The sequence below is a fragment of the Mytilus galloprovincialis genome, chromosome 4 (assembly GCF_965363235.1).
Source record: "Mytilus galloprovincialis chromosome 4, xbMytGall1.hap1.1, whole genome shotgun sequence".
Taxonomy (NCBI): Eukaryota; Metazoa; Mollusca; class Bivalvia; order Mytilida; family Mytilidae; genus Mytilus; species Mytilus galloprovincialis.
Window position 1 is genome coordinate 38458714 of NC_134841.1, and position 15343 is coordinate 38474056.

The 15343-nt window shown below is 31.8% G+C and overlaps 1 long non-coding RNA gene across 1 annotated transcript; it reads right to left on the reverse strand.

Moving 5' to 3' along the window:
• Positions 1 to 6502: 6502 nt before the first annotated feature.
• Positions 6503 to 12338, reverse strand: LOC143072089 (uncharacterized). Its single transcript, XR_012977036.1, has 2 exons — positions 12301 to 12338; positions 6503 to 11966 (listed from the first exon to the last, which is right to left on the reverse strand). It is a non-coding gene; the product is annotated as an uncharacterized LOC143072089 (long non-coding RNA).
• Positions 12339 to 15343: the final 3005 nt, after the last annotated feature.

The following is a 15343-nucleotide window of genomic DNA, read 5'->3' on the forward strand; positions in this document are numbered from 1 at the left end:
TTCATGTTAACTTCAATTTAACTCCTTAGGTAGAGATTGATAACACATGAATTGTGCGTGTTGGGTTATTTAAAGGAATAGAATGTCAACATGAAAGTGAAACAAAGTTAAATCATTTGATTGACTGATTCGATCCACAAACATCCTTCTTATACAGGTAAAAACGATGATTATCATATATTTTTAATCTATAATATGAAATTAAACAGACCTAGAAAAATCAAATTGCACGAGATTACTATCTATTTATATAATATATTTGTTTATATCGCTTAATTGATCATCGGGGGTCTTCGGAAGTCAGCTCGATAGTTAATAAGATGGCGTCTAGACTTAAATACACACGACACGAAGCTACATATTATCGAGCCCAAGCCCGGTAAATTGTTTATTTGAGACGTTTTATAATTTGGATAAATTGGATAAATGTTTTACATTGATATACTAGTAAATGAAATGTGAGAATTTGAGTCAAATTTGTTAGTATGAATTATTTTTATTTAATCAAAGTGCCCGTTTAAAGTTATCTTATATAAATTCACTAGTGGATGCAACATCCAAAACTTTCTAAAGGGACACTAGCTACGTGATAAAAAAATAAATCATATGGCATACTCTATATAGCTAGTAACCTTTCTCTTAAAATAGTAACTATGCATTTCTATTGCGCATTGTTACGTAATTTGTTTGCCTTCTTTGGTCGTAAACTTTAATATCTGGTTCCATGAGCAATCCATGCATTTCTCACCAGGAAAAAAATGTCGTTTACTATATTCCGCTGATCTCCGACTACTCTCCGATTGCTACATTAACCTACTGCTAGAGGGCGCATTATTATTCAAAAGTTCATTAAGAGCTCGAAATACGTTTTATAAAGTAACCGATGGCGATACAATTTTATATTGGATGACCATGTTACTAACATTATTAATACACATGCATGATACTAGTAATATTCTCCAACTACATTGCTTCATGTATGTATGTGCTCATCTATGAAATTTAATATGTTGATTGATTTTTAATGAAGGATATTTTTTTTATAATCTGAAAGGTGTTTATCATTTATTTTAGACACATTATCATAACCTTCTCTGAGTTTGCTTTTTTATTTGATTTTCTACAGGTCCAATCACCATACAATTGAATATAAAAAATCGTTGTCTTAACATTTCATTGACACCATTTATACTAATATAAAAGTTGAATTGTTAAATCCGCAACACTGAATATTCACTTAACATATTTATTTTGTTTATAATCAAATGAAATTTAATAACCTATAACTTGTTACAAATATAAGGAAAAGTTGTTTTGTTTATGTGCATTAGAACGTTTCTTTGTTTAATCTAATTAATGAACTCGAACGAATCATTAGTTTTTTAAATGAAGTTTTACTTTATGGGAAGACAAGGATTTTGTAAAGGTAAATTCACAATTTCTTTTCAAGTTTTCCTTTTTAAAAATTGTATAATACTTTAGGACTCATTTTTGGTTTCATTTGCTTACAAATCTAATCATAATTTGAATCACATTTTTTAAGGAGCTTTTGACGATGACTGATCAATCTTTAGTTGCTAGTGTACTCGACAATGTCATTAGCTATTGAAACCAGAAACAAACATTGGGTATTTCAATCAATTAAAAAAAAAAGGTTTTGTAGTAATATAAAATTATCCAATTTCAATCCAACAATACTATTTTCTTTTTTCTTTTGGTATCTGTAATGATTTCACATGTTTCAGAATATACTTACAGTGTAGTTACTATTGTTACAAGTAAGAATACACATTAAAATGAAATAGATAAAAGATTAGTTGAAATCTTCCACTCTTGGCAATCTCATTTATGAATTTCACCAGGAAATGTCTTGCAGTTTAATTTGATCGACACTTGCCTTCGTATTATTCCATACTGTGGGACAGGACAATTTTAATATATCAGTGATCGATGTGGAAAATAAACTAGAAATTGATAGTAAATAGCAAGTTATTTCTAGTATATGTTTGTTCATATCATACAGTAAAACGCAAAAATAATTGAAATTATTGAAGAAAAAAAATAACGGATTTTGGAAAAGGGGAGGGCTTAAAGAAAATGTCCTGTCCTCAAGTTCTTATATATAGTTCAAGGTATTTAAAACACACATGGAGCAAGATTCAAAATCAAAAATGGGCAAGACTTAAACAAAGTGTTTTATTAATACCATCTATAGAAATTCAATTGTATTACTAGCATTCAAATTGTTCATTTCAGAAAATGACATCCCGTTGTGCTTCTTGTCTGCGTGGTGGTGATGTAGAAAAGCCGACTCATTGGTGTAGCGACTGCTCGGAACCTCTCTGTGGTGATTGTTACAGATATCATATGAAATCGAAGGTATCAACAAAGCATAAGATTATTACGATTGCTAATGTGTCTGATCTCAGTCCAGCTGTCTTAAATCTTTCGTATAAATGTAAAATTCATCCTGACCAATCGCTTGCTTTCTTTTGTCCGTCACATGATATGATGTGCTGTGTGTCCTGTATACCACAAAACCACAAACAATGCGATCAACTTATAACACTGGATAATGAGGCAGAAAATGTCAAAAGAAGCAAATTCTTACAAGCTCTAGAAATGAGAATACAAGATACAAAACTGAAATTGACAGAATTCGTGAAAAAGAAGAACGAAAATGTTTCAGTCTTAAATGACCAAAAGGACAAAATACAAAAGGAAATTGGATACATTCGAAAGAGTATAAGCGATCACTTCGATAAGATTGAAAATCAACTTTATAATGCCCTAACAAGAGCACACGATTTATGCCATCGAACTTTGAAAGAAGGAATAGAGCAGATCCAAGAAAGACTTAACAAAATGGATGTATGGCATAAAGATATAGCAACACTTAAAGAAAACGCTTCAGATGTTCACATATTTACTGTCGTAAAAACTATACAACCTCTTCAAAATAAACAAGAGGCATACTTAAACACATTGCAGGTAGTATAAACATAGATTGTTAATGTCGGTATGTTGCTCACAAAAAATCTCATATTTACATAATTCTTCAATGCGCCATTGAGTGGGCCGTGTTCATGATGTGCGGTACTGCAATCTAATTGAAAACCGATCTCTCATCGCTCCCGTTTTCTGATATGTCGCGTGGGAGATCTAATGAAACCCGCTTTGAGGTCACATGTGAGTGACCTCGTAGGTGTGTCTTTTTCGACCAATGAAATTGAGTCTTCCACGATCTTGAAAGTTTATCGTAAGGTAAAGGGATGTAACTCATTTTATATACGACGAAATCGTCAGTCAAAATATTTCATAAACTTTTTTGACTGGCTTATTAATAGGTCGTCAATTCATTTGCATAGACGTCGCGTACGGTGTTGGTGATAATGCGGTTTTTGCTTTCCAGTTCGCTTTTATTGCATTTGTTAGAAGTTTCGGAATTGATAACTATATAAATGTATATATCAAAATGTGCGTAATTAAAAGTAGAAATGGAATGTGCCTTAAAATCAATACTTTTATTCATTTTGTTACTCGAATGATCCCTCATAACACTGATTTTGAGCGTGTAGACAAGTAACATCGCGACATATGATCAGCGTTGCTTTGAAGTTATTCTTGTCATTTTTTAAACTTATTAAAAAAAAGTTGTACTCCTAGCAAGAGTAGTCTTTGGTGTTAATGGTGTATGTTTTATTTATGACGTCATCTTTAACTGGGCACGTCTTACCAGCACGAAAAGTTCACTTTGTTTTGTGGTCAAGCCGAAAATAGAAAAAAAATATGGATAGGGGTTAAAAGTTAAGAGTGATTTTAAAAGGCAATTCAAATAGATTATTCCGAAAATGATATATATTTTTATTCCGTATATATTAAGGAAAAAAAAATAAAAAGTTCTCTTACAACATTTCAAAAGATCGTGTTTTGAAACATTTCAAAAATTTGTGTTTCTGTCACAAAATCCAAATCTCGCATTTTTTTTTGTTTGGAGCTCTTCAAAATTCGAACGAATGCTGCAGATCCAAACCAGAATTTACATATCCACCCTTCCTGTGTCAAAATTATACAATAAATATACAACTTTCTATGTCTGCAATTAGTAAGTATTGTTAAAATTATGTCCTAAATTTTCATTTTATTAAATCCGTTGAAATGTCACACTAGCATAAAAGATTTATTTAAAGTCGGTTATACATATAACAATACAACATAAGCTCGCCGTTTTCTGACGTTTTGGCGTATTTGTTAAGTGTCTTATGAAAAGTAATAGGCAGGTGCAGTCTTTTCTACGATATGAAATTTTATTCAAACGTGAAAACATTTTTTTTTAAATGTATGAAAAAAATTGCGTCGAAGTTTTAAGAGAAAATATTGAAAAAAAAAAAATAAACGCGATCTTTTTGTTTTTGTCTAGTCAAAATGTCACAAAACGCCGTTTTTTACATTTTTGTTACAAGTATGATAAGTCATATTATACAGTTTTGAGAGGGGAAGATTTGAAATTATAATAGCACAAAAAAATACTATATAACATTAGAATCTACTGTTTAGGGATTTATTTGAACCGATTTTCGATCACATGTCGGAAGTATTAACGACACAGTCAGCGACTACTTTTGTCTAGTCATAATGTCACACCATGCTTTTTTACTTGTTTTGACGTTACGTTCTGTAAAACTTGACATGTAGTGCCTAACGTCGCAAATTACGGAAGCCTTTATGTGCCATGCTAATTAACTTTTTCCAATTTGATATAACAGATTATGAATTTGATATAACAGATTATGAATTTGATATAACAGATTATCAATTTGGTATAACAAATTATGAATTCGATATAACAGATTATCAATTTGATATAACAAATTATCAATTAGAAATAACAAATTGTCAATTTGGTATAACAAATTGTGAATTTCTCTACCAATAGTATGATTTAATTATAATAATGAGATTGATTGAAACATTGCGTAACCTAAATTGGCGCATTTATTTGTGTATTGATTCATTGTTTATCTGACGTCCAGCGACAAATTTGTCATTGAATGCTTATTCAAAACTTTCTTAACAGGTTTAATGTTTCTGAAACCCTCTCCCTCCCCTTTTATCTATTATTTGAGACAGTTTGGGGGACTAGTTTGAACGTTCTCTTTTCAGTACATGGGACCTGGTGTCATAGAACGAACGATTAGAATAGAAAAAGGATCAATTTATATTGTACATTTTCAAATCAGAAAGAATGGATAGTGTGTTTCTAGGGACATAGGAACATGCACGGATAAAAAATGCTTCCCCTTCCTCAAAATCCTGGCATGCTTCTTTATCAATTTCGATGGGCACATATAAGGATATATGAAACATCCTTAAGTTCATCCTTGCATTTTTTTTTTATATATTTTGTTTGCACACATTTTATTAAAAACAAAGACCCATGCGCGAAATCTAGAAGAAAAAACCCATGCACAATCAGTGTAAAAGGGATCTGATATATCAAATTTATAAATTTTTATTTCAAATTATCATAATTTGTTATATCAAATTGATAATCTGTTATATTATCAGATTATTGCATGGCATTTTTCATATCGCATGTATTATCAGCCCTAGGTTCAATATCAGCCCAAGAGCCGCATGGCTCGAGGGCTGATAATACATGCGATATGAAAAATGACATGTTATGATCTTTTTATCATATGCTTCAACAATGGAGAAAAATAACAGATTCATATATTGATCCTTTTACGTGGTTCCCAAATAGAAGTTCAAAGATTGAAAAGTTCACGGACGTCGGACCCAAATTTAGTACATTCGATATCAAATCTTTCTACCATATGCCTCAACAGAGGAGAAAACATTTTTAATATGGATGACTCGACAAACAAACAAAAAATAACAATATACATAATGAACACTGTTTGGAAAAGTCAACCTTTTCAAACTTGTAACTTTCTAAATTATGTGGGAAACTTATAAAGAATGCATTTATTTGTATAATTTGTTTGTTTTTTTATTTTTATTTTTTTGTTTTTTTGTTATTATTTTACACAATATACTTTTCAGTATCTAAATAATTGTTTTGTACACTATTTCGTAATGTTTTTCACTGAAAACGTAGCATTGAGGTGTATTTTCCGGAATTTGCCGAGTATCACCGGAATGCCATGTGATAACGTTACGGAAAGGCATGTGATAACAATCGAAGCATGTGATAAACTTTTCATATCAGCCCGCTAAGCACCAATTCGAAAAATATGGAATTTACGTTAATTTAATGCTATTATTATACAGTAAAAATCATATGTTATTTAGTCTAAGTATATGATAATACAATTTATTTGTTATATCAAATTGAAAAAAGTGCACGGCCCTCAAAGACTTCTGTAACAACTATTTAATCATAACTTTTTTATAATTTTTTTTTTTTTTGATACAATATCTTAACAGATTCTTATCGAATCTAATTATCTCAGATGGTGCCATTAAAACAAAATACATATATGGTTTGGCGATATCTGGCCACAGCTTTTATTCATAATATGATAGATTCATACAATATATAATATATATATATATAGATAGATAGACCATAGACCATGTATATGTAGATAGATCTATGGTCGGTTACCCGAAGATAATATGGCAACCAGGTAGATAGATAGATATATGTGAAGATAGATATATATGAAAATGTAAAGATGCACCGTGGGATACACTGGTGCTTTAAATTTAGAAAACACCGTGGGATACACAAGTGTAGTCTGTATTATCCAAAAACCTAAAATTTCATAGTTAACATTAAGATTCTATGCAGCGAATTCTGCCATTTACGGGAATATATTTATGATGCTCAAAGTTCAAATAAAAGCCACTTTTCTCAACAGCAAACGAGTTAACATCATCAGTCAAATCTGTATCACCACTATCACCGACACAAACCTGAAAAATAAATACAAAAGAGCAGTATCTTGTTCAATAAAAAGGAGTGGGAGGGCGGGTTTTCAAGTTTACCGCTTACAAAATTTAAACAGCTTGCTTGCTGCGATGAAATTCTAAAAAGGACTAAATGACGTCACAGAATATAACGTCACACATGTTGGGTAAATCTAAAACATGAAACACAATCCGTGAGTGGCCCCGGCGATAACTGAATTTAAGTCTATTAACTTAAATTCCATTATCTCAGATGGTGCCATTAAAACAAAATACATATATGGTTTGGCGATATCTGGCCACAGCTTTTATTCATAATATGATAGATTCATACAATATATAATATATATATATATAGATAGATAGACCATAGACCATGTATATGTAGATAGATCTATGGTCGGTTACCCGAAGATAATATGGCAACCAGGTAGATAGATAGATATATGTGAAGATAGATATATATGAAAATGTAAAGATGCACCGTGGGATACACTGGTGCTTTAAATTTAGAAAACACCGTGGGATACACAAGTGTAGTCTGTATTATCCAAAAACCTAAAATTTCATAGTTAACATTAAGATTCTATGCAGCTAATTCTGCCACATTGACGGAGGAAAACAGAGACTCTGTCAACCGCCATAAAAAGGGCGGTTCGCTGCAAAGCTGTGAACCAGATATGAGATAACTACAGATAGGTAGATAGATAGATATTTTTATTTAACGTACAACTTGGTAAATATATAAATATATATATATTAAATAATCTAGATAGATAGATAGATATTATTTAACGTACAACTTGGTACATATATATATTAAATAATCTAGGTAGATAGATAGCTATTTTATTTAACGCACAACTTGGTCCATATATATGATAAATGTCTAGATAGACAAATAGTTATTTTTATCTAAAGTACAACTGGTACATAATATATGTTAAATAATCTAGATGAAGTTTTGTGAACAACAAATTTTACCTACACAGATAAAAATACTTACCAAAACTACAGCAAACCACAAGATAGTTGATTGTATTTGTATATCATAAAATATAGTATATTATAGTATATCAACAAATAATATAAAGATGTTAAGAATTCATTTCATAAGCAGGTTAAGGGTGACAAGTGAAAAACATCTAGTTGAAAAAGTTCTGGTCTGATCGAAAAACATAATATTTTATGTAGCAACCCGATAGCTTATCATAACGGCAATAAATAGTTATAAATTCTATAGCAGCACCAGTCCATGTTTGCATTGGTCTAAATTGAGACAATCCTTACTTAAGAATGATGAATCTCACACTCCATCTGATCATGTTCTTCATCTCATTGGCAAAGACCCACTCTAGAACTACCTGTGTCAATACCACTACAAGTTTATTAAAAATATGTTGGATCCTTATAGGTTCATTATATATTCTAAGTTAACTTTTTAACATGCGACAAATATGCCACCACAAAAATGCATTTCTGTGGCTAGACCTAAGTCAACCCCATCTGGAGGATGTCAGTCTGCTACAAAAACATACTTACTATTGAGGATTCTACTATTCAAACATCAAACATTAAAAATCTCCTACAATTCTGTACGGCAAATAGCTACATGGAAGTATAGCTACATAGTAATACGAATACAATTTAAAGCATAATAAATAAAGAAAAATAATAATTCTTCTGTAAAACCCTGTATTAAGTGTCAGTATTGGATCTCCAACCCATTTAAAAATCCTCCAAAATCAATGAAAGGACAGCTTCAAATACACTGAATTCATACCAACACAAGATAAGAAAATATTGCTAAACTTCAGCATGACTCTGGTATGGAGTGTTTAATACCTTCTTAAAAACTCAAACCTCAATTTTGACACACATTAAATTACTAAAAAAAAATATCCAATCCTAGTAAATTAGTAATGTCACAATTTTTGTTGAGAGAGATACAAAATGTACAAGTAAGCAATACCTTAACAATGCATAAAGAGATAGGAAATGAATTCAATAAATCAACTAGAGAACCGAACTCATGAAAAAAAGAAAGACTGTCCTCTCTGATACATGGTATGTACGGGTGGTGTGGAACTTACAAATAAACGGTTACTAAAGGTCTGAAATAACTGTAAAAATTCCCTTGGGGTAATAGCAGGATAAACATCTGCAGTTGGGGCCGAGCATCTGAAGCAATCCCTCTAAAAACCAGAAATGGCTTCATCCATAATGATTTTTTATTTTTTTTAATTTTACCAAGTCACTGATTTGTGATAATGAATGTCATACTAAACTCAAATCTAAAATAAAAGTTCATCCCAAGCTAACATAGGCCAGAGGCCCCAGACTTGGAACAGATACTTAAATGGCGAGGGGTTAAACAAGTTTTTCAAAATCTCAACTAAATGAAGAAGAAGTAACGCACAACAAAACGCACAGTAAAAATCATAAAGAGTCCAATATCAGAATAAGTAACAAATTAAACAAAACAAAAATTGAAAATGACAATATTGCAAAAATCAACAAGGGACTACGAACAGTTACCAACATGCCAGCTCCAGACCTCAATTAAACTGTTCGAAAAGCTATGTCTTGAATATACGAAAATCTAGCACCAACCCGTCATGGGGGTTTAATATCATATCACCATAAAATATATTAGAAAAACATAACTCTTATCATACCTGCAACTGGTTTAAAAATAAAGGAGTTTTAGTCTGATGCATACATGTAGATGTGCAAGTGAATCAATATTGAAGCCAAAATAAGCCATATATATGCAGGCAACAGTATTTCTACTTTATATAAGTTTGCTTTTATGTTTTGTTAGTTTTTGAGGTAAAAGCTGACATTTGTCCGTTATAAAGTGTATTACCATAAAAGATTGGATGGTCAATACCTGAATGTGTAAGATGACTATGTAGGAGTGAAATTATTATAATGTAAACGCCCATAAATACAAAGCAAGAATAACTGGATCAACTCAGGCAAACGCAAATTAAAAGAATGACTATGAGAACCCTATACTAGAGTCTAAATCCATGTAAGCAGAAACAAACATTTAGTATAACAGCAGCAACCACTCTCTCTCTTTCATCTTGGGTTTGAACCAGGTTGCCCAAATGAAACCTTATTTCCATTAAAGGACAAGGTGATTTGAACTTGGATATCACAAGAAGGCCTATATTAATCAAAGTAAACCTGGTTAAAGTTACCTGTTAGGACATCCAAAAGTTATAAAGGATGACCTGTGTTTTACAAAAAACAAAACACAAACAAGTGCTTAACAACATCTAGATACCCTCATAATTAAAAGCATAACATTTCAAATAGTACCAGCATTCATGCTAACTGTTACTGAAATTCAACCGGTACTATAATTTCATAATAAATAACAACCATAATTTGGAATCAACTGTTGCCAAGCAACCAGTAGGGCCAATGATTATGCAAATGAAAAGTTCCTCGTAATGCACCAGCCTAAAATAACAAACGGCACCTAAACATACAGTGTACGATACTCATAAATTGGGCAACTTCTAGAATTTCCAGGATAAAGATTACAATACATTCTAGACTAGTATATATATAAATTAAAGCTGTTTTCGACACCTAAATACTAAAGATTTTTAACGGTGGAGCAGACTGCAAGACAAGCTGTAAATAATTACTTAGTTTGTACTAGATTTGCTAATATTACATGTACATATCCGTTTAACTGCTACTGACAAATTTAAATTACACAAAACTTGAAATAGTCTCATTTAAAAGTTGATTACAAGATAAAACCATTGGACCCCTTTTTTCCCTTAATATATATATACATGTATAAAAAAAAAAAAAATCAATAATAATGAAAATGTCCCACACCCTGAGACTGGTTGGTAGGGTTTGTGGCAAACAGCAGTAAGAAGTCTGTCCTAAATTAGTGATCAATAAATATACACTTCTATAAACTGTTGTCCTTTAAATTGTGGTACTTTATTGCAAAATCTGTATTCATGCAGTACATGAATATCTGATTTTTTTTTTTTTTTATCAGTTTATTAAACAAGATAAATATTATAATGTTATATAAATCGATAGCGTCCTCCATTCAAAATGTGATAAATACCAAACAACATTTAAAAGTTTCAATGTAATATATTATATAACAATTATATAGAATGTAACCTCATATTTACGAAAGTTTTTTATTTCAAACACATGATGCGGCATCCCATCATTGTAAGGCCATATAAATTTGTAAAAGTAACACATTCAGCAATTTTAGGTTTAGAAACTGAGGTATAAACGTTACACAAATCTTTTCAATCTAGAAGATTAGAAAAAGTTGTCTTAATCTATATAAATATGTTTGTTATATGTTGTAATCACATGTACATTTTGTACATGAGGGGGTTTAACTTAAAAGTAATATACTGCTTTTAACTAGTAAATCTGACGATTACCTGAAAAATTCTCAACTGGATCATATCAATGCAAAGCTCTAGGGGTTGGCATAAATAACATCTGATGATGATTCAATGTACAAATGTAGGTGACCAAAGGAGTTGAGTTAGTGGCGTGATGAGTCGTGAATCCAGTCCAGTCTGGTAACCCATCTGTAAAAACTGGTGTGTCCTTGTTGTCCAAGTCTCTGGTCCAACTGTTACAACCCTTGGCCGTGTTCTGTGGTCGAGCAAGGTCTCTAACTGATCTACCCAACATTGTGCTACAACTCAATTTTTGTTGTAAACTCCTTGAACTACAGTACTGAGATTGGTGAACTATCTGAAAAATTCTCAACTGGATCATATCAATGCAAAGCTCTAGGGGTTGGCATAAATAACATCTGATGATGATTCAATGTACAAATGTAGGTGACCAAAGGAGATGAGTTAGTGGCGTGATGAGTCGTGAATCCAGTCCAGTCTGGTAACCCATCTGTAAAAACTGGTGTGTCCTTGTTGTCCAAGTCTCTGGTCCAACTGTTACAACCCTTGGCCGTGTTCTGTGGTCGAGCAAGGTCTCTAACTGATCTACCCAACATTGTGCTACAACTCAAGAAAAAGTAAATATTAGTTCCACCATGCTACATAGCATTGACCTAACAAAACCAAATGACTGTACCAAGAAACAATAACAATTAAAAATTACGTATACTCATACATGTACCGGTAGTTGTGTCGATAATAGTTACAATAATTTAAAAAAAATAATTCAAAATTAGTATATATACAGATTTATATATTTATTAAACTTAAATCCATAGTCAGTTGATAGTAACATAGTGTAATATTAGTATATAATTGAGTTATAACAACAATAATTCAAGCTGTGGCCTGTTTACATATGGCTAAATTCTTGATTTAACTGAACTATTCATACCATATCGACCTAGTCTAGGCTAGAGAGTAGTAGCAACTAAATCAAAGCCTTAAAGGCTGTAAAAGCAATTGCTGTCATGTTAATGTTTGGGGACTTGTATATAATAATTAAACCTGACATGAGTGTTGTCTAGTTAGAAGTAAGAAGGTTTTAACTTTATATAAATAAAAGACTTTAGCAGAAAGTCATTTTTAATATGTTTTATATTTCACAAGGAGAAAACACGTTTACCAGGCTAAAGTTGGGGTCAAATATACATGTGCTGAAACATATAACTCAAAAAGAAATCATCATGGATTATCCCCTGGTAGTGTTTGTAACTGGGCAATAATTTCCTTTATTGATTTAATTTTAACAATTTTCATTATTAATTTATATTTAACCATTAACACAAATGATTAAGTTAAAACATTTCAACTTTCCAGACGCAAATGTTAAAAAACGGGAAAGAAATAAAATATCTTACAAGACATAAAAATGTAAAGAATAAATGTATATTTCAGCTTAATAAAAATATTTTCATAATGGTACTTTGTCATCATTTTTAAAACTAAGTTCCAAACATTATTGCTCAGTTGATATACATGTATGTCCTTCTGATGCGGTACGAGCACAGGCACTTGTTTCTATCCAAAATAGTTTTATATGGATAGTCGACCTTCCTATGGATAGAAACAAGTGCATGTGGGTACGAGATAACTATAATTATCATGCAATCCCGAAAAGGGGGGTCATCACAGACAAACATGACATTAAATCGTTATCACTGAACTAGTATATGTATTGTTTAGGGCCAGTTGAAGGACGCCTCCGGGTGCGGGAATTTTTCGCTGCATTGAAGACCTGTTGGTGACCTTCTGCTGTTGTATGTTTTTCTATGGTCGGGTTGTTGTCTCTTTGACACATTCCCCATTTCCATTCTCAATTTTATTATACGAACAAGAACAAACAGCTCTACGTTGCTTTGACATTTATCAATTTTCAGGAAACATTGCGAAAAATGATCTTCAATATTTCGAAAACATGTGAAATAAAATTGCTAACACGGTGGACCGTCGAGTGTCAACAAACGTAGTAGACTTGTTCACTGAAAAGACGAGGATAATGGTTTCATCTGACATTTGTTATGCATACCCAGTTTTTATCATGATATTTAAAAAGACGTACTTTTTTTCAATCTATGTAACTAGAAAATTCCAAATTGAAATATCTCTTCATCTGGACCGACTTGGCATCTACTACGTTTGGACGGGTCCATTTTATTAGTAAGGTGATCGATAAATATTACGGAGTTTTGACAGAAAAGGAACACGAACTTATTGTTATGTGTTTTCAACAAGGGTTTCGTTCCGCTAAATTATTTGCGCAAACAAAGTTTGTCTATTTTTAGATTACAGGTAATCATTTGACACTACGCATTAACCTGTGTAGTGATTTTGATTTTACGATAAATGTATGAATGAACGATAATTTTATGAATGAACAAGAGCACCTGACCTCTTAAAGAAACACAAATTAAACATATAAAACCGTATTTAATAGGAGATAATTCAGTTAAATTTTCAATACTAAATCAACAACTGAAATGAATCCATATTTTGTTGAAACATCGTACGAACGGCGGAAAACGGAATCGCAGTTATAAAAATGTACTTTTTTTCACTCGGACTTCTATGTTATTTGATAGTCAAACGGTTGACCCTTTAAATACAAAAATACATCTACAAGAACATATTCTGAAACTTCTTAAATCCACTAACGTTTTTTTAAAGTTTCAAGCTATGTATTGCATTAGAAAACATACATAGGTGTTAAAGAATGACAGACCAGGAGCCTGTTTAACAAAATACTATGGCTTGATATGGGCGGAGTCTCTGATCTGGGTCACAAAGATGGCCATACGCGATAGCATAAAAGCAATTGCTTTAAAAATGTATACATGTCACTGTGATGAACGACTCTTGACAATTTTTAGTACACAAATGTGTAGGTACACGCAAAATTTATAGCCGGATATATATATACAGATAATGATAATATTTGCTTAAATCCACCAGCAAGCTAACATTTAGCAATGATTTCTTTTGGCTACTGCTTCTTATTAAACTCCGGGTATGGTCTCTGTTCAAGATTTCCAAGATTTTTGTTTATTTGTATCGAAAGTTGAACTTCCGGTTACGAACCTGGGTCCTTCGTCCCAAAGAGTACGTCCCTTTTACGTTCATATCCTTTCATGGAATATTTGCTGTATATGTGCTATGAAAGATCTAGATACACAATTACCGATGTATACCCTCTTAAGGAAAATTTACTTTTAATTCGGAAGTTTTCGGGAGTTCATTCAATAACACCTGCCCCACAACACATAATCATTAAAGACACGTTACTAACCTGCATGATCTGTTACAGCGCAAAATACAATTTGTTAGGCTTACCCATAGGCACTAGACGATCTGTCAATACTCAATTTCAATAGTATAAGATATGGGGAAAAAGTAATATATAAAAAATTAAAATAAAAACAAATTAAACTCGTCGTGCATCTAATTTATGTAGAAATATACAATGACGCATGGTAAACATGATTATAATCTGCAAATCTTAGGACAATGTTGCATCTAATTACTCACACACGTGTAAAAATTAAACAATTATAAAAATGAAAACGAATAATCCATTCATGGGACCAATTTCTCATTCAGTCTTTGCATGTGCTCTCCACGTGGCGATGCAATATGGTTAAAAATGACGATCGATAAAACGAATTCTTTCTAAGATTACTTCTAATAAACATTAGAAGCACGAATCAGGTTATAACCATACAAATTCTTACACTAGTTTACTTTACCATTTCAATTTTCAAGTTTACCGCTTACAAAATTTAAACAGCTTGCTTGCTGCGATGAAATTCTAAAAAGGACTAAATGACGTCACAGAATATAACGTCACACATGTTGGGTAAATCTAAAACATGAAACACAATCCGTGAGTGGCCCCGGCGATAACTGAATTTAAGTCTATTAACTTAAATTCCATTAAAATT